Source organism: Armigeres subalbatus, chromosome 1 (assembly GCF_024139115.2).
Source record: "Armigeres subalbatus isolate Guangzhou_Male chromosome 1, GZ_Asu_2, whole genome shotgun sequence".
Taxonomy (NCBI): Eukaryota; Metazoa; Arthropoda; class Insecta; order Diptera; family Culicidae; genus Armigeres; species Armigeres subalbatus.
Window position 1 is genome coordinate 251,432,502 of NC_085139.1, and position 19,602 is coordinate 251,452,103.

General features: G+C 39.2%; 1 protein-coding gene and 1 long non-coding RNA gene across 3 annotated transcripts in view; one reads left to right on the forward strand and one right to left on the reverse strand.

Annotated features, from left to right (window-relative positions):
* The window catches only part of LOC134206614 (uncharacterized), a 54,039-nt gene that overhangs the window by 13,869 nt on the left and 20,568 nt on the right, over window positions 1–19,602 (forward strand). Inside the window, exon 1 of one of the 2 annotated variants that reach the window (XM_062682345.1) lies at window positions 1,302–1,558. The exons of the other annotated variant lie outside the window; for it this stretch is intronic. The gene's annotated coding sequence lies outside the window, so the exon portion shown is untranslated. Of the gene's footprint in view, window positions 1–1,301; window positions 1,559–19,602 lie in introns of those variants that run through there. 2 annotated transcript variants of the gene reach the window in all.
* On the reverse strand, window positions 4,605–5,774 carry LOC134212684 (uncharacterized). Its single transcript, XR_009979324.1, has 3 exons — window positions 5,400–5,774; window positions 5,182–5,326; window positions 4,605–4,735 (listed from the first exon to the last, which is right to left on the reverse strand). It is a non-coding gene; the product is annotated as an uncharacterized LOC134212684 (long non-coding RNA).

A 19,602-nucleotide genomic window follows, 5' to 3' on the forward strand; every position in this document is an offset into this window, starting at 1 on the left:
CTACTATTCAAACTCAATTCGACCACCCTTTTAGAGCATTACATCATAGTCGAACAGAGAATTTTGAAAATCATTAGTTCAGCACATTGATAAACTTCCCCAATGTGCTGAAATGTGATAAAACTAAAACGTTAGTTCGACCTCAAATAAAGGTGGTAAACAAATAAATAGGCCAAGTCGTTGGATCAAATGCTGAGATGAAATTTGTCTAGCGAATTATTCAGCATCCATTTTATTCTGCTATGAAGATTACAAATAAACAATAATTCAACTTAGATTCTTATTTGTAGCTTGTCGTTGTTTGTTGGGTTAGTACCGCGTAGTACGCCATAGGGCGAGGCATCGGTTGCCAAAACGAGTGGAAGCTTCGGGTCGTAATGAGCCAAGACTCTGTCCGACTGCATCTCGTTTCTGACCCACACAAATCCCATTGTTCTTCAGAAGGCTGTTGATAGGGTAAATGCGACTGCTTGAATTCTTCATGAGTCTACCATAATAGTTTATAAGACCCACAAACGCTCTAACTTGTTCACGATTGCGTGGTCTCGGCATTTCCTGAATAGCATTTCCTGAATCGGCATTTCCTGAATTTGTTTATCATTTTCCGTATACCTTCTTTGTCTACAACGAATCCGCAATATTCAATCTGCAAAGTATTCAAACTTTGCCACGTCCAATGTTCTAAGTCAATGTTCATCAAACTGCTTGACTGGTGTGTACGCTGCATAACAGCGAATGTGGAAATGCGTTATCAAAATGTTCACCCATATCGTTTGCAAAAGAGGCGGGGCTTATGGTGTTACTTCCTTAAATAAGAAAGCTACTTTCTCGTGCGCGCGTCATCTTCAATTACAGTTTGTGACAGCAGCCCGTATGGACGTGCTTTTCACTCGCACTTTTTTTTTCAAGTTTTTTTCCCTCTTGTTCGCTGTGTTTACGTTTTCGCTTCGTCATTTTGGCATTATTTTCTTCCGGAACCGTCAAGGGAGCCGCGGGTAACTCCCCCAAGCAGCTTTTGCAGAGCAACGTATGTTCGTCGTTGACGCCAATCGACGATGACGACAACCCGTCGAAAAGAAGGAAGCAGCAACCGCAGTTACCGCAGGTGCAACCAGAGCGGAAGGAGAAGTGCCTGCCTGTGTTTATCAAGGCTTTGCAACCGAAAATTCGCCAACTAATTACAAAAGTGTTGAAGTGCACCTTTCGGCTGTGCAGCGAGGGCGTGAAAGTGTTGCCGGCCAACAAGGACCATCACCAATCCATCGTGTAGTTCATCGGGGTTCACAAATATGCGTTTTTCGCTAAGTTCCTGGAGATCCGAAGGAAAGCCAGACGACGAGGCGAACTTTCCGACGATCCCGACGAGCGATACCAATACTTCCACCTTTAGAACCACCATCGATTCAGGCTCCAACACCACACCAACACCATTCACCGGCGAATGGCCCTCACTTCCTCCCCCTGGATTCCGTCGACAGGATAATGAGCTGATTGCTTTCCTCGACGAGAGAGAGAGATCGACGTGGCCTTCATCACGGAAACACACCTGAAGCCCGAGGTAAGTGTACATAAGGCTTGTTCGCAACAAAATCTGGACACCCCAAAACGTGTATAACTTTTGAAATACCTCATCAACGAGTGGAATATTTCTTAGAGTGATCCCGAATAAAATTAAATTATAAAACTATTTTTCTAGTTATCGTTTTTTGAGTATAGAAATTTATAGCTGAATTATTTATGGAATCATATAAAAAACCGTTCGCCAAGTATACCATGAATAATATTTACGATAGCCCTTATAATATTTAGATTTTGGATGATACATTGAATGGGTTGTTAAGTATCGTTACCATTCAAAATCATCAATTTTTGCATGTATTTTTGCAATGCAATTTTACCATCAATAATTGGTTTATCTTCATTTTTGTTTCATGCGATCATTCGGGCTTTGATTATATTCAACAAAGATTAAAAATAGTATGATTTTTTAACGATTCAGCTGTTAATCCAAATCAAACGCTGTGCGATAAGTATTCAATTATATGATTACTGTATTATAATATGTATACTATTTCACGAGGCACAGTAGGGTAATTTTTTTATTAGAGTTCTTTTCAATCTATCTTATTCTTATTTCTTATTTTCTTATTATTATATTATTATATATATATAAAACTCAATGTTTGTATGTTTGTATGTATGTTTGTATGTATGTTCCAGCATAACTTCTGAACGCATTGACCGATTTCAACCAAATTTGGAACACACATTCTTTATCTTAAGGAGACGACGATAGGGGGTTGAGGATGCTCTTTGGAAAAGGGGTGGGGGTATGGGGGGAGGAGTATTGCATGGTTATCGATCAACTCAGTGTACCTTTTGAACCCCTTGGCCGATTTCAACCATATTTGGAACACACATTCTGCAACTTAAAGAGACGATGATAGGGGGTTAGGGATGCTTTTTGTAAAAAGGGGGAGGGTGTGGGGGGAGGGGTATTGCTTAGTTATCGATCAACTCAGTGTACCTTTTGTACCTCTTGGTCGATATCAACCAAATTTGGAACACACATTCTTTATCCTAAGGAGACGATGATAGGGGGGTTAAATATGTATTTTGGTAAAAGGGGGAGGGTGGGGGAGTGAGGGAAATTGCTTAGTTATTTATCAACTCAGTGTACCTTCTGAACCCCTTGGCCGATTTCAACCAAATTTGGAACACACATTCTTTATCTTTAGGAGACGACGATAGAGGAGTTAAGCATACTCTTTGGAAAAGGGGGAGGGTGTGGGGGGAGGGGTATTGCATAGTTATTCATCAACTCAGTGCACCTTTTGAACCCCTTGGCCGATTTCAACCAAAATTGGAACACACATTCTTTATCTTAAGGAGACGATGATAGGGGGTTGGGGATGCTTTTTGGTAAAAGGGGGAGGGTGTGGGGGGAGGGGTATTGCTTAGTTATCGATCAACTCAGTATACCTCCTGAACCCCTTGGCCGATTGCAACCAAATTTGGAACACACTTTCTTTATCTTTAGGAGACGACGATAGAGTAGTTAAGCATACTCTTTGGAAAAGGGGGAGGGTGGTGGGGGAGGTGTATTGCATAGTTATTGATCAACTCAGTGTAGCTTTTGAACCCCTTGGCCGTTTTCAACCAAGTTTGGAACACACATTCTTGATATTAAGGAGACAACGACCCAAGCAACCAGAAGTTCAGATTTTACTTAAATTTACTCTTAACCGAACTAATTGGTTCACTATGGTTCACATCAAGTTCCAAGCATCCTTAACGGAACTTTAAAGTTCACTTTTACGCTCCCACCATACAGAAAATTACTTAAAATTAGAGCTGATTAAGCCAAAATAGCCCTTCTTATCCGAACTTCTGGTTGCTTGGGGATAATTAGGTTAGGGATGCTCTTTCAAAAAGGGAGGGTATGGGGGGAGGAGTATTGGTCAGCAATCGATCAACTCAATTGAAGTCTTGATGACCGATTTGAATCGTAGCAAATAGTGTCTGTCCTAAGGAAACAATTTTAGTGAATGTGGGTAGGTCATTTGAGAAGCATAACTTTTGAACCCATTTACCGATGTCCACCAAATTTGGAACCCGTATTCTCTGTTTAAGGAAGACTATATCAGACTGGGTAGGAGTGTCATAGCTGAATGAGAGAGAGGATATCTATTAAACGAACAGTTTAATATACCTTTTTATCGCATGGGTCAATTCAAACCAAATTTGTAAACACGTATTCTCTACCCAAAGGAAACTATTATAGAGAGGCTGGGAGGGACTTTGGACTTTGCTTAGAAAACGACTTAAATTAAAATCCCTCTTATTTAGTTCATTCGAGGTTTCAAATTTCCTGAATTCCTCAAAAATAGCAAATCCTTGATAATAACATTTTCCCAGTAATAACATTTCCTCAAAAATTACGAAAATGATATTTTCCAAAAGTGATTCTTACCTATACACATATCCCAGAATATGACATTTCCCTGCAAAGGACATATTCCTGAATGAAGCAGTCCATTAACACAACACTATTTGGCCTAAGGTCATTCGACATGAATTATGAACAGCATCAGAAAAATCTTTCATAGAAAGCATGCATTTGCTGGGTATAAAGCAATGAAAATTGTTACCCCTCATCGGAATCATGGTTTGCCCATTGAAAAGCAATGATTAATGTTTTTCCTTCTTGATGGTGGATGTGATTGTTTCTTTGAAAGTAGGCATTTGCCCGGAATAAGGCAATGGTGGGTGTGATCCCTTCTTTAAAAATATAAATAATGAATGTCATCGGTCTTTTTTCATCGGTCAGCATCGGCCAATTTTTTCCCTTTTTTAGCAATTGACGTTTGCCCGGAATAAGGCTATTCAAAACAACGATCCCTTCTTCAAGATCAGTCAATGTTTCCAAAAGCCATCTTTTAATCAAATCTTGACCAATTGGTTTTATCTTTTTCTGATTGTGAAAAAAACTGAAAACCAAACTGGCAATTCCGAGCAAGGCCGGGTACATAAAGCTAGTTTATAATAAAGTAAGCCAACACCAAAGGTTTTTATTATATTAAATATATATATTTTTTATAACTTTTCTAATTTTCTAACAACATATCTTTCTCTAAAATCTTAAAATAATCTAATGTAAGTCTGAAAGTACAGTAAATGTTTGATTTTGCCACACTCTCCACCATTTTCGGACGATGAAAGCTGGATACTTCATCTGTGAATTATATTAAAACAAATATTTACTAAGTGATGATGGTGCTTTTCTAATGCACTATGGCATGTATGTACGAAGGGTGCGATGACGTGATGCGACGCAGAGTTCATTCACAAATTACATAACGCTAAAATGGACCATTTTCAACCCCCACCCATTCCCTCGAAAATGTGTTTTGTATGGAAGAGTTCTAAAATTTGAATGGTTCGTAACACTCGGACAGACACCCTCCCACCTCCTAAAGCGTCATGAAATTTGTGAATGAGCCCAAACTAAAGGCCCCACGCAACACAGCGGAACGAGGAAGGAAACGGCCGATTTGACGATTAGCCCATATATTTTCTGTAAAATTTGCCGTTTCCGTCGCCGTTCCGCTGATATTGCGTTTGGGCCTTATGTCTCAAATAACCGAACACCGAATACATTGAAGGAGATAATTATATTACCTTCGCAAGCATATCCTTACGATTCGGCCGATTTGCTGATTCCGCTTGCACAGTACGGAGTGGCGTAACACCGGTGTCCGAAGTGGACTAGAATCGTTTCACCACGTTTCACGTTTTCCCTTGAGGTGATAGGAAAGGGATAATTCTGCGAATAAAGAAAAATTGGAGAAACAAAAACAGATTAATTTTCCATTTTATATAATGAAGTTGTAACTTACACGTATTTAGTCCTTTTCGTTTTTTTGCCTCACCACCGAATTTGAAAAGAAAAATGTGATCTCAGGCCTGACGACCAACTGCCGTCGACAGAAATGTCACTATAACACTAAAATTAAAAAACACTTCTTTTTATGCAGTCAGGTGTGAATAACTACCCAAATTATATCAGGTATAATTTTTTTCTCTATAGATTATTTTTCATTTCTCATTCCAGTAATCATTACTGTAACATGTATAATCTGTCAATAATTTTCAATTATAAGGTCGGCAAATATATTAATCATATGATTGTATAAGTATCGTACACGTTATGATGATTACACGCGGAATGGAAAACTTATAATTTAAATCATTTAGCGTACGATTTATTTCTATGCGGGATGAACGTATGTTTGTACTATCAGAAAATATTTTATTTATTAGTATTACAACTACTTAATGGGTAATGGTGTCGAAGGAGAGCAGGTTCAGAAATAAATTATGTGCAGCCGCTATTCAAATTTAGGTCGTTTGTTTCGAAATCTGGCTAAAAAGATCTTGTTTTCACGTGAGCGCTGGTCATAGAGTCTGGAAATAGTTTGATACTTCTGTGACAACAACTAGAATGCCAAAGACTGGAACAAAAACGGATTTAGGGATCCACCAGAAGTATGGGAAGATGAAACAAATACTACAGAGGAGGACAAATCTTTCGGAACCAACTGTTTCTCGGAAAATTAAAATGTCACCAACTTTAGTGCATACATCAAAGCAACGACAAGGAAAACAGTCATTTGCAGTGAGCACTATGTTGAATAAACTAATAACATCGTTTTTTTATTCTCAATGCTGTGTGTCCAGATTTTATTGCGAACAAGCCTTATTCTGGACTTCCCTGTACGTGTGATGAGACTCGATCGGTCCATCTCCAGGGGAGGCTATCGCACTGAGGAACAACGTCAATTATCCTCTGCTACCAAGTCTGCAGCTCAAAATCATCGAGGCCGTTGGAGTAGAAGTCACCACTTCCATCGGCGTCATCACTACCATCGTGGCATACTGCCCAACGCAAGCCAAGGAGATCGATGGGACATCGGCCGCCCTCCACAGAGACATCGTCAAACTAACGCGGCGCCAAGAGCCCGGTTTACCCACCCACTTGAGCAGATCCGGGGCTCATTCGACGATAGATCTGTTCATCACGAATATGGATAACGTATCGCAGCCGCTCGTCTATCAGGAACTCAGCTCGGATCACTATCCGGTGGTGGTCGAAATCGGTTCGTCGATCAACCGTCACCAACTCTCCAGCAGGAACTACCATCGAACTGGCAACGGTTTCAGCAGTGCGTTGACACCACCATCGACTGAGAGGTGCGTCCAGAGACGCCAGAAAGTATCGACTGCGCCATCGAAAAGGCAATCCCTAACCATCGACACCCTGACCAAAGATCTCATTCGTCTTCGCAACGTGGTTCGCAGACAGCACCAACGTACTGAGCTGCAGCACTCAAAACCCGCTGCAATCGCTTGGCACATTGTCATATTGTTGTTCCACGTACAATAAAGTCTATTGCCAGAAAAAAATGGCTAGGGTAATCTTTAAACATTCCATAATATTTCAATAAACATCAATTAAATATTATTCATTATTATTTGTGTGAATATATGTATTTAAAACACATTACTGATGAGCTGTTTTGAGTTTCACTTTTTCTTCTTCTTGTTCTAGTTTTGGGAGGTACTCTTCTTTTGCTCACCCCCCAATTAATTGGACCGGCAACACAGGCCATTATGTCCATCCTTTTCTTATTATATTCCGTAGAGATTTCAATCAGAGTGGTTCTTCTTTATCGATTATTTGAATTTTTTTTAATATTTCATAGACTTAATTATTGTTGGTATTTTTCTTTTTCCGTCCGTAGACTTTTTACTTTCTTTTATAGTCTGATAGGCTTACCCTATATTAAGGGTGGTGTGGAGGGGGTGGGAACCGAACCCATGACCATCTGATTCAGAGTCAGATGTGTAGACAACCCCTCTGAGTTTTACTTGAATGAAATTAAAAACTCCGCAGAATTCTCTTTTGGATTCAATCACTGGGCGATAGGGTATGCGTCACTCTTGAAGTGTCATTTTTCTGAAGAGCCTACCTTGTTTTCTGTATATCGGATAGAATATCTCGTTTTGTGGCCTACTTTGCCACAATCTTTGCACTTATTGGACGCTCCACCGCACTATGGGGCGGCTCCATACAAAGTGGTGGCCAAAAATATTTTTTTTGGTTTTTCCGCATTATTTTATAGTATTCTAGTAAGATTAGCATATAATTAATCATATATATGCATTTTCATCGCATCCGGAAGGTGTAACTAATATTTAACCCAGTAATGAGCTACGTATTCCTAAACAATAAACTTGAACGATTGTTTTTAATTTTAGGGGCAGTTCAAATGCAATTTAAAAATAGAATAAGGTTGCTATGTATAAGATTAAACAGGAGAAGTGGAGGTGGAAGACACCCCCCCTAACCAAGATTTGACCCCCAATTTTTTAACTATGTCGGGTAAGGGGAGTCTTTTGTGAAGCAGGTATTCTGGTGAAGAATTTTTTGTCTTCCGAACCCCCCCCCCCCCCCACACAAAGTTATCTGAACCCCCCCCCCCTATGGAAATATTTTTGACCCTTCCTTCGGAAGTGTCTATAATTTCACTTTGCATGCGTTACGCAGGTGTGTTACGTATTAATCTATCAAGAAATCTCGTGAATTATTAAATAAAATGTATGGTATTTGAAACAAATTCACTTTGATATTGAAAATATAATTGTAACGAATGATATGATATGGAAATATGACAATTTTTCTGATTTGTTTCAAAGAACCAAATGATTTTAATTGAGGAACATATAGAAGCATGTACAAAAAAATATTCTCAGAAAAGCAAAAACGTAAAAATTGAACGGGATTTCGAAAATTTCTTCAGTGGAAGCTAGATAGCAAATGTGAGCATGTTTTGAGACACTAATAGACCACTTATATGCATGTATGTGTGCGTCTGTGTGCAAATTCTGAAATTTACTACCATAGAAATCTCACTTATTTTTAAGGTATTAAACAAGTTTAGTTTTACCAAATTAGGCATCCATAAGGCGAAATATATGTTATTATTGAACGCTATTGAGTTTCGCTCAGATCAATGACTGATTTAGTTAGTTCTGGATTAATCAATATCGAGGTCTCTGGAAATTACGAGTTCAATATATGCAACCAACATTACGAAAGTTACATACCATGTCACAATCGCTATTCAATCCGACGAGCGCCTTATAAATAGGCAGCATGAAGTACAGTGCGTTATCATTCGTTGAGTTGACACTCATCCCATGACATCCGCCTTTGGGTAGGCAATTATTTTGTCATTTTCACGATGAATCGCCGTGGGAAGCTGAGTAGTTTTATCTCGTTTTAAATACTGGAGTCTGTAAAATATTTCCTTTTAACTAAGGAATGGTCAAAATCTCACTGTAGGTGGATTAATCTGGGTTTTTTCCGTACAAATAAATCAATCAAACTAGTCGAAAGGATTATTTTTTAATATGTTTCCGTTATTTTTACTGAACATATATCAACATCTTTAACAAAGTTGATGATTTGTCTCCATTTTTCATACTGCAGGGATGAAAATAAAGGAGCTGTTCCGATCTCCATCTCATTGAATATGTTATCGCGATCAAAGAAATATGGCATCGCGAAACAAAGAAATATGGCATCAATTTAGTCGCTTCTTTTTGTCAACATGCGTGTTCACTGCTGCAAAAAATCACAAAAATAAGAAATAAACTTCATTGCTTTGTACAAAATAAAACCTATTTTTAATTTCTTTGTTTAATAACTTTATTTGAATAGAATTATAATCAAGGTTATTGTGAAACCATTGAAAACTTTTTAGTCCAGTTGGGTTTTCAATGGTTTCACAATAACCTTGATTATAATTCTCTGTTCATGTGCCATTTTACAATTTGTACCAACTATACTCAGGTATATTTATTTTCCTAATAAATAGTATCTACCTACTTGCATTAAAAAGAACGGGGGAAACATTTTCAAATCATGAGTTTGTTTTCGGCTTTAACGCTAACAACGGGTACATTGTGTAGTTATTTAATGGAATAAAATCTGGAAAGAATTGTTTGTGATAATATGGAACATAGGAGCATCGTGTTACTTTTTGATCCAAAAAAATCTCAAATAGTCAATGCAACAAAAGCATTTGAATACATCAAAACAAAATATAATTTTGATCTTGCCAAAGAAGAAAGACTTCTTAAAAAGTTGCAATACGTAGCACAACATTTTTACAATGCGTGGCAAAAGGCTCACCGCAAACAAGAGCGCTTTGAGAAGTACAATAAGGATTGGCTCAACGGTCATTTGGAGCTTGCAGAGTACATCGCAGAAACACCTTCAACGTCAACTGGCCGTGGGCGTCCACAAAAACAATTTGATGAACTTTGTGATAGAAGTAAGCGAAGGAAAACCGATGAAATGTTCGGCGCTAATGTTGACACTATAGAGAGGGCTCTTTTAGCCACAAGAAAAATTGCATATAGACATAGCGATTTAAATATGGTAAATTTGATTGGCCATGTTATCAAAAATCGTGAAAGTGCATCTAAAATGTTTCGAGCTATGAACTCGTCTGATCCTTTGATAAGCTCAATAAATCTAGGTAGCAGAATGCGAAAGAAAGTATCACATGAATATCCAGATGTTGTAAAATCACTTTAAGTATTCGAAGATCTTTACAGCTCTGAAAATGTAAACACTGAAGACAATGCACTAGACGAATTAATGGATGATGTTGAACAACTTGATGATGATTTTGCTCTCGATGAAAATGTAGAAAATGAGTAGAATTGCTTGTCAATTTGATTTAGTTTTAAGAGAAAGTTAATAATTAAAATTTATTATGACAATCAGTCATCAAGTTTCTATATGGAATGATAATTTTCGGTTTGTTTTGTGGGTAACATTTTTAAGACTAAATTTGACATTTAACAGTTCCACATTTAAAGCAGTATTTGATTTGTACGATTTTTTTTGTTTGTGCTCGATAATTGTTATTAACAAAAAAAATCCATTTTTTTCGACTTCGTGCCAAAATGACGCTCATCCGCAGCTATGCGCAGCTGGATTCTCGTTACGCAGATAGTATACTCCATTGCGCAGTGACGTCACGCACAACTTTTGACAGGTACTGGTCCTGTTGTTTATAGACGATTACATTTTGATTTCGAGATACTTCTATCATTATTTAGATTATATGATCAATAATTATCTAAACTTATCGATAACTACCTATATTTCAATGCGGAATGTACGAAATGTCTTCAACATCGTGAAATATGAAGATTTAATTTGAATCAAAAAAATTCTAAGTCCCAAACGTAAACAACAGGACCAGTACCTGTCAAAATTGTGAGGTTAGGTTTGCCGCGCGCAATGACCTATAGACCCCAAACTAAACTGTGGTGGTGATCTCTTGAGACTGCTCGGCCCTGCTTGTTAGATATAGTCCAACTTAGACAAAAAACACTTTTCAATAATTACCCATTTTTGACTATTTTTCATCAACCGTTAACAACCGTGTCAATAACAGCATATCCATTTTAAAGCTTAGACAATTATCTTTCCAACGGTGTATTAACTTCCAAAATTGGACCGTTATTCGCTGAGAAATTTGTATTTGTTTGAGATGCATTTTTTTTAATTTTCACAATTTTCCTAAGTTTGATGTCTGTGGCACAATGAGTTTTCATTACAAAGGGCTGAAATTTTGGGAATCTAGGTTTGAATTATCCTTCTTTCAAATGGTATACAAGACACGTCATTCAAAGCAAGTCAATTTTCCGATTTTTGGCCACCGTTTTCCCCGGCTTGGTGGAATTTCAACGGTAACCCACTCTTGAATATCGCTAATGTATGCTTCTGAGGGCGTTCACGGTGGCCGAAGCTCTTCATTCATCATGTATCATGTCGCAAGTTCAACAATCGCTGGTATACTTCAAACAGCTGCTCCAGTGTTACATCGTTCCGCTATTTGATCTTCGACAGCAATCGCAACCGCACTTTTACATCTTTATCCGACTTTAATCCACACACAATCACGAGGCATTTGAACTGCAGCTCTGTTAGTTTGGACAACTCGAACTCCTCGCATGATTTGTTGATGCGACATAGTCCTCCTGCGACTGTCTCAAAATCTGCAAGCAACGGTATCTTGGGCTGATATCTGACCCAGCAGCTTCAATACCAAATTTTCAAAACGACTTATCTGCCTTTGTAAACGAAGATTCAAATGTTGATTTATGAATATAAGATCACTCCCACGCAAACCAGCACCATCAATACATAAGTGAAGACTTCAGCTACCTGTTGGTGGAGTTGGTTTGGGTGGGAATGCTCTCAGATTCGACAAATTAACGTTTGAATCTTAGTTTACAAGAGCAGATAAGTCGTTTTGAAAATTTGGTATTGAAATAAAGCACTCAGTTACTTTAAATATAATAAAATAAAAATCTTTCGGGGCTTTCGGCAATATAGAATCTGAGATACCTTTCATTCCGGCATTCCCAGCTTCTGTATCAGCAATCGCACTGTCGCTTCTTCATCCAGTCGGCTGGCATCTTTCGCAAACAAATCTTCATACCGCAAACGTCAACTTGTTCATCAGCATCTCGATAATTCATAAAGAATTTTTGAACCCAATTTTTTAGAAACCTTTAGAGGATTTTTGCTGAATTAATGGCAATGGGTAATAATAAGGATGGATTAAATTGCGGTTTTCAATGTTTAGTTTAAAACAATGTGAATAAAATACCTTTGCTTCAACTTCAAACCAATCAATTTCCATTTCGCAATAATGTATGCATAGTAAATCAGAATCAGAAATTACCATAAAGATCCCACTCCAATTTCATGCATGTGTATCAATTGCGCTGATGAATCATTTCCCCGTTCTCGTATATGCTATATTTATCGCATTAACAAACTGCCCAGACGATAAATTGTAGACGTCTTTGACTTTGTCGTTAGCGCGATAGACGATGTCCTACGAATGACACCCTACTGCGCACCACGCAGACGGTTTGTTTTGTTCTTAAAATTATAGCTCGATCAGCATACTGGATTATGAGCTCAGCAATTACGGTGATTGACGGTACGACATTGTTGCGAATGTAAACATACACTTTACTGACGGTTCTGCAACATTCCCCTCATGCGTATGGAAATTATCAAACATCTTCAGGGAAATAACGACAAGTGGCATGGATAGGGTAGATGAACCTCTTTTTCCGATTTGATTGCCTTCTCGTGGCACTTGTGCCACAACAAACATCCGCAAATCAAAACTGCAAACCACCACCAGATAGTGCGCATAGTAAATAAACACAGGAAGAAGAACATATTCAATAATCAACCGGTACCGGTGTTGATAACGGTTGTAGTGAGTGGCATTAGCAGTCCAGCGCAAAAGCAAACATTCAGTCTAGCGACGATCGCGTGATTAATCACTTGCCTTCTCAGAGCGAATTGGTTTGCTGCGGGGCGGTGGCGATTAGCATCGTGAGCTTTCTCCATGTTGCATGTCGAAGTGGGGAAATTTCTGTAGGGAAGAACAGTGCAAAACGCACATATGGGACAAAATGGCTCTACTCATATAATCTTTTGTGGGACATTTCTGAACGGATGTTACCATTACAATTCAATATTAGTTATTCATTCAATATCCCAAAACCTTGTTGTTTTGAATAAGAGATTATAATCAAAAGCAGCTGGTTTTGTTAATTTTACATCTGCACGTTAAAGCAGTGCGTTATTGGTGAAAACATCGAAAAAGCTTGAGAGGTGCATTTGGGACTGTTCTCCGCTACACGCTACACTGTACATATAATAGAATGGATTACACGCAAATGGGTCTTAACAAAGTGCTTATTTCTGTCAAGATTGTGAAACATAATATCTTTCAGAGATGTTCATTGTACGTCGTAAAATAAATACCATTATTAATGGTGCTTTCCTTTATTTATCAGTGTCTTATGCTACGTTTTGCCGGGACAAATGAATATTGTCCAGCTCAGTTAAATTCACTTGACTTGGCAAAAGTTGATCAAGTTCAACTTTTTGTGAATTGAAGATGGCATTTAGACAATCAATTCGAGCTACTTGCTCAATACGCTTACCCTGCGAAAACGATGCAAATTTCACGACCAATAAAAAATCAAAGATAATCTGTGAGATAAAACCGAATAGCTCTGCGGTTGAGAATTCGTTATAACTAATTCTCAGAAATCTATGAAAAATCAAATGTGCGGTCCAACTTAGCAGAACAATCCGTGTTAATATGGTTGCAGTAACTCGTACGTAGTTTAGTTATCCGTGTCGAAACGGTGGGCTCACCTGTCGACGCACCTTCCACTAATCAACTTTTTGACCAATCCGCAAACATAAAACATTCTGCTTCTCTCGTCGACGAAACGAGGACTTGCTTGTTTCGTCCACCTCTCTTGGCTGACTGGAGGTCTCGTATGATCGAACCTATGCACCTGAAGCAATCATGGCCTGGCAGGAATTGTGTGATATGGAGCTGGAACTGGAACTGGAACCCATGCTACCCCACCGTATCTTAGTATAGATAAGGCAATATAAGCCAGAAATTTAGGTCTGCTGGAGCACACCCTCGAGCTACTGGACGATAATGTCACCTTCGTTTAAACGTAATAAACAAGGCTACCAAAATTCAGCCTATCGTCAATCCTTATCTCCAAGAGCTTCAAGAAGGGCTTTGAAGAGGTCACACAGTCGCCCACACGAATCACCGCCTCGTGTACCGCTTTACGGTTGGTAAACCCTGACAAAAAACTATCCCAAAGTCTGATAATATTTTGTTCAAAGTCAAGCAATTGTCCGAAATTTTGCCAATCATTCGTCACAGCCAAATCGTGCCAAGGATTTGTCTCAAAACCAAACAGGGGTTTGCCCGAAATTCTTCAAAAGAGACAAATGCTAGAGATTTGACCAAACCATGGTAAGGAACTGTCCCAATCATGCAAATAATTTGTTCCAAAAACTACCGATTATTTGTTCCACATCTAGCTGAGGATTTGGTCCTACCAAGGATTTGTCTCAAATTATGCCAAGGATTTGTTTAATTTTCATTTAGAATTTGTTCCAGCCGTGGATTTGTTTCAAACCCAGCCGAAGATTCGTTCCAAATCCTGTCGAGAAATTCTTGAAAATTCTGCGAATGATTTGATCCAAATCCTTCCGAGGATTTGTTCCAAATCCTGTCGAAGATTTGTTTCAAACCCTGTCGAGGAATGTGTTCCAAACCCTGTCGAGGATTTGTTCTCAATCCTGTCGAGGATTTGTTCCAAATCTTGTCGAGGATTTGTTCCCAATCCTGTCGAGGATTTGTTCCAAATCTTGTCGAGAATTTCTTCCAAATCCTGTCGAGGATTTGTTCCAAATCTTGTCGAGAATTTGTTCCAAACCCTGTCGAGGATTTGTTCTCAATCCTGTCGAGGATTTGTTCGAAATCTTGTCGAGGATTTGTTCCCAATCCTGTCGAGGATTTGTTCCAAATCTTGTCGAGAATTTGTTCCAAATCTTGTCTAGGATTTGTTCCTAATCCTGTCAAAGATTTGTTCCCAATCCTGTCGAGGATTTATTCCAAATCCTGTCGAAGATTTGTTCCAAATCCTGTCGAGGATTTGTTCCAAATCTTGTCGAGAATTTGTTCCAAATCCTGTCGAGGATTTGTTCTCAATCCTGTCGAGGATTTGTTCCAAATCTTGTCGAGAATTTGTTCCAAATCCTGTCGAGGATTTGTTCTCAATCCTGTCGAGGATTTGTTCCAAATCTTGTCGAGAATTTGTTCCAAATTCTACACGTTCGCCTCATAAGCGGACGGTCATGGGTTCGATTCCCAGCCCCTTCACCAAGCCCTTGTCAGTTGCCGGAGGTGCAGCCCAAACGGTTGCGTTTTGGGGTGCGCGTTCTACCGACACGGCTGCCCAATGACGACTGACAAATTGTTCTTCTCGGAGGCATTCCTCCAACGTAACCGGATAAACGGCAACCGAACAATGCATCGAGCAATTGGATTTCACGATATGGACAAATGGACACAATGGACTCACGATGAGATGGACCCGGCAATGATAACAATAACGAATGTCTAAAAATAGATTCTATGTGGATTCTGTACATCAGAATACCACAGTAGATCACGGCACAGTAGCGGTTAAGAAACACAGAATGCCTACCAAATAAAGAAATGAAAAAAAAAAAAAAAAATTTGTTCCAAATCCTGTCGAGGATTTGTTCTCAATCCTGTCGAGGATTTGTTCCAAATCTTGTCGAGAATTTCTTCCAAATCCTGTCGAGGATTTGTTCCAAATCTTGTCGAGAATTTGTTCAAAACCCTGTCGAGGAGTTGTTCTCAATCCTGTCGAGGATTTGTTCCAAATCTTGTCGAGAATTTGTTCCAAATCCTGACGAGGATTTTTTCTCAATCCTGTCGAGGATTTGTGCCCAATCTTGTCGAAGATTTGTTCCCAATCCTGTCGAGGTTTTGTTTCAAATCTTGTCGAGAATTTGTTCCAAATCCTGACGAGGATTTTTTCTCAATCCTGTCGAGGATTTGTGCCCAATCTTGTCGAGCATTTGTTCCAAACCCTGTCGAGGATTTGTTCTCAATCCTGTCGAGGATTTGTTCCAAATCTTGTCGAGAATTTGTTCCAAATCCTGACGAGGATTTTTTCTCAATCCTGTCGAGGATTTGTGCCAAATCTTGTCGAGGATTTGTTCCCAATCCTGTCGAGGTTTTGTTTCAAATCTTGTCGAGAATTTGTTTCAAATCCTGACGAGGATTTGTTCCAAATCTTGTCGAGGATTTGTTCCAAATCCTGTCAAGGATTTGTTCTCAATCCTGTCGAGGATTTGTTCCAAATCTTGTCGAGAATTTCTTCCAAATCCTGTCGAGAATTTGTTCCAAATCTTGTCGAGAATTTCTTCCAAATCCTGTCGAGGATTTGTTCCAAATCTTGTCGAGAATTTGTTCCAAATCCTGTCGAGGATTTGTTCTTAATCCTGTCGATGATTTGTTCGAAATTTTGTCGAGGATTTGTTCCCAATCCTGTCGAGGATTTGTTCCAAATCTTGTCGAGAATTTGTTCCAAATCCTGACTAGGATTTTTTTTTTTTCAATCCTTCGAGGATTTGTGCCCAATCTTGTCGAGCATTTGTTTCAAATCTTGTCTAGGATTTGTTCCTAATCCTGTCGAGGATTTGTTCCCAATCCTGTCGAGGATTTATTCAAAATCCTGTCGAAGATTCGTTCCAAATCCTGCCGAGGAACTGTTCCAAACCTTGTCGAGAATTTGTTCCACCTCCTGTCGAGGATTTGTTCCCAATCCTGTCGAGGATTTTTCCAAATCTTGTCGTGAATTTCTTCCAAATCCTGGCGAGGATTTGTTCCAGATCTTGTCGAGAATTTGTTCCAATCCCTGTCGAGGAGTTGTTCTCACTCCTGTCAAGGATTTGTTCGAAATCTTGTCGAGGATTTGTTCCCAATCCTGTCGAGGATTTGTTCCAAATCCTGTCGAGGATTTTTTCTCAATCCTGTCGAGGATTTGTTCCAAATCTTGTCGAGAATTTGTTCCAAATCCTGACGAGGATTTTTTCTCAATCCTGTCGAGGATTTGTGCCCAATCTTGTCGAGCATTTGTTCCAAACCCTGTCGAGGATTTGTTCTCAATCCTGTCGAGGATTTGTTCCAAATCTTGTCGAGAATTTGTTCCAAATCCTGACGAGGATTTTTTCTCAATCCTGTCGAGGATTTGTGCCCAATCTTGTCGAGGATTTGTTCCCAATCCTGTCGAGGTTTTGTTTCAAATCTTGTCGAGAATTTGTTTCAAATCCTGACGAGGATTTTTTTTCAATCCTGTCGAGGATTTGTGCCCAATCTTGTCGAGGATTTGTTCCAAATCTTGTCGAGAATTTGTTCCAAATCCTGACGAGGATTTTTTCTCAATCCTGTCGAGGATTTGAGCCCAATCTTGTCGAGCATTTGTTTCAAATCTTGTCTAGGATTTGTTCCTAATCCTGTCGAGGATTTGTTCCCAATCCTGTCGAGGATTTATTCCAAATCCTGTCGAAGATTTGTTCCAAATCCTATCGAGGATTTGTTCCAAATCCTGTCGAGGATTTGTTCTCAATCTTGTCGAGGATTTGTTCCAAATCTTGTCGAGGATTTGTTCCAAATCCTGTCAAGGATTTGTTCTCAATCCTGTCGAGGATTTGTTCCAAATCTTGTCGAGAATTTCTTCCAAATCCTGTCGAGGATTTGTTCCAAATCTTGTCGAGAATTTGTTCCAAATCCTGACGAGGATTTTTTTTCAATCCTGTCGAGGATTTGTGCCCAATCTTGTTGAGCATTTGTTTCAAATCTTGTCTAGGATTTGTTCCTAATCCTGTCGAGGATTTGTTCCCAATCCTGTCGAGGATTTATTCCAAATCCTGTCGAAGATTTGTTCCAAATCCTGCCGAGGATTTGTTCCAAATCTTGTCGAGAATTTGTTCCAAATCCTGTCGAGGATTTGTTCTCAATCCTGTCGAGGATTTTTTCCAAATCTTGTCGAGAATTTGTTCCAAATCCTGTCGAGGATTTGTTCTCAATCCTGTCGAGGATTTGTTCCAAATCTTGTCGAGAATTTCTTCCAAATCCTGTCGAGGATTTGTTCCAAATCTTGTCGAGAATTTGTTCCAAACCCTGTCGAGGAGTTGTTCTCACTCCTGTCAAGGATTTGTTCGAAATCTTGTCGAGGATTTGTTCCCAATCCTGTCGAGGATTTGTTCCAAATGTTGTCGAGAATTTGTTCCAAATCCTGTCGAGGATTTGTTCTCAATCCTGTCGAGGATTTGTTCCAAATCTTGTCGAGGATTTGTTCCCAATCCTGTCGAGGATTTGTTTCAAATCTTGTCGAGAATTTGTTCCAAATCCTGACGAGGATTTTTTCTCAATCCTGTCGAGGATTTGTGCCCAATCTTGTCGAGCATTTGTTCCAAACCCTGTCGAGGATTTGTTCTCAATCCTGTCGAGGATTTGTTCCAAATCCTGACGAGGATTTTTTCTCAATCCTGTCGAGGATTTGTGCCCAATCTTGTCGAGCATTTGTTTCAAATCTTGTCTAGGATTTGTTCCTAATCCTGTCGAGGATTTGTTCCCAATCCTGTCGAGGATTTATTCCAAATCCTGTCGAAGATTTGTTCCAAATCCTGTCGAGGATTTGTTCCAAATCTTGTCGAGGATTTGTTCCAAATCCTGTCAAAGATTTGTTCTCAATCCTGTCGAGGATTTGTTCCAAATCTTGTCGAGAATTTCTTCCAAATCCTGTAGAGGATTTGTTCTTAATCCTGTCGAGGATTTGTTCGAAATTTTGTCGAGGATTTGTTCCCAATCCTGTCGAGGATTTGTTCCAAATCTTGTCGAGAATTTGTTCCAAATCCTGACGAGGATTTTTTTTCAATCCTGTCGAGGATTTGTGCCCAATCTTGTCGAGAATTTGTTCCAAATCTTGTCGAGAATTTGTTCCAAATCCTGTCGAGGATTTGTTCCCAATCCTGTCGAGGATTTGTTCCAAATCTTGTCGAGGAATTGTTCCAAATCCTGTCAAGGATTTGTTCTCAATCCTGTCGAGGATTTGTTCCAAATCTTGTCGAGAATTTCTTCCAAATCCTGTCGAGGATTTGTTCCAAATCTTGTCGAGAATTTGTTCCAAATCCTGTCGAGGATTTGTTCTCAATCCTGTCGAGGATTTGTTCGAAATTTTGTCGAGGATTTGTTCCCAATCCTGTCGAGGATTTGTTCCAAATCTTGTCGAGAATTTGTTCCAAATCCTGACGAGGATTTTTTTTCAATCCTGTCGAGGATTTGTGCCCAATCTTGTCGAGAATTTGTTCCAAATCTTGTCGAGAATTTGTTCCAAATCCTGTCGAGGATTTTTTCTCAATCCTGTCGAGGATTCGTTCCCAATCTTGTCGAGAATTTGTTCCCAATCCTGTCGAGGATTTTTTTTCAATCCTGTCGAGGATTTGTGCACAATCTTGTCGAGAATTTGTTCCAAATCTTGTCGAGGATTTGTTCCTAATCCGATCGA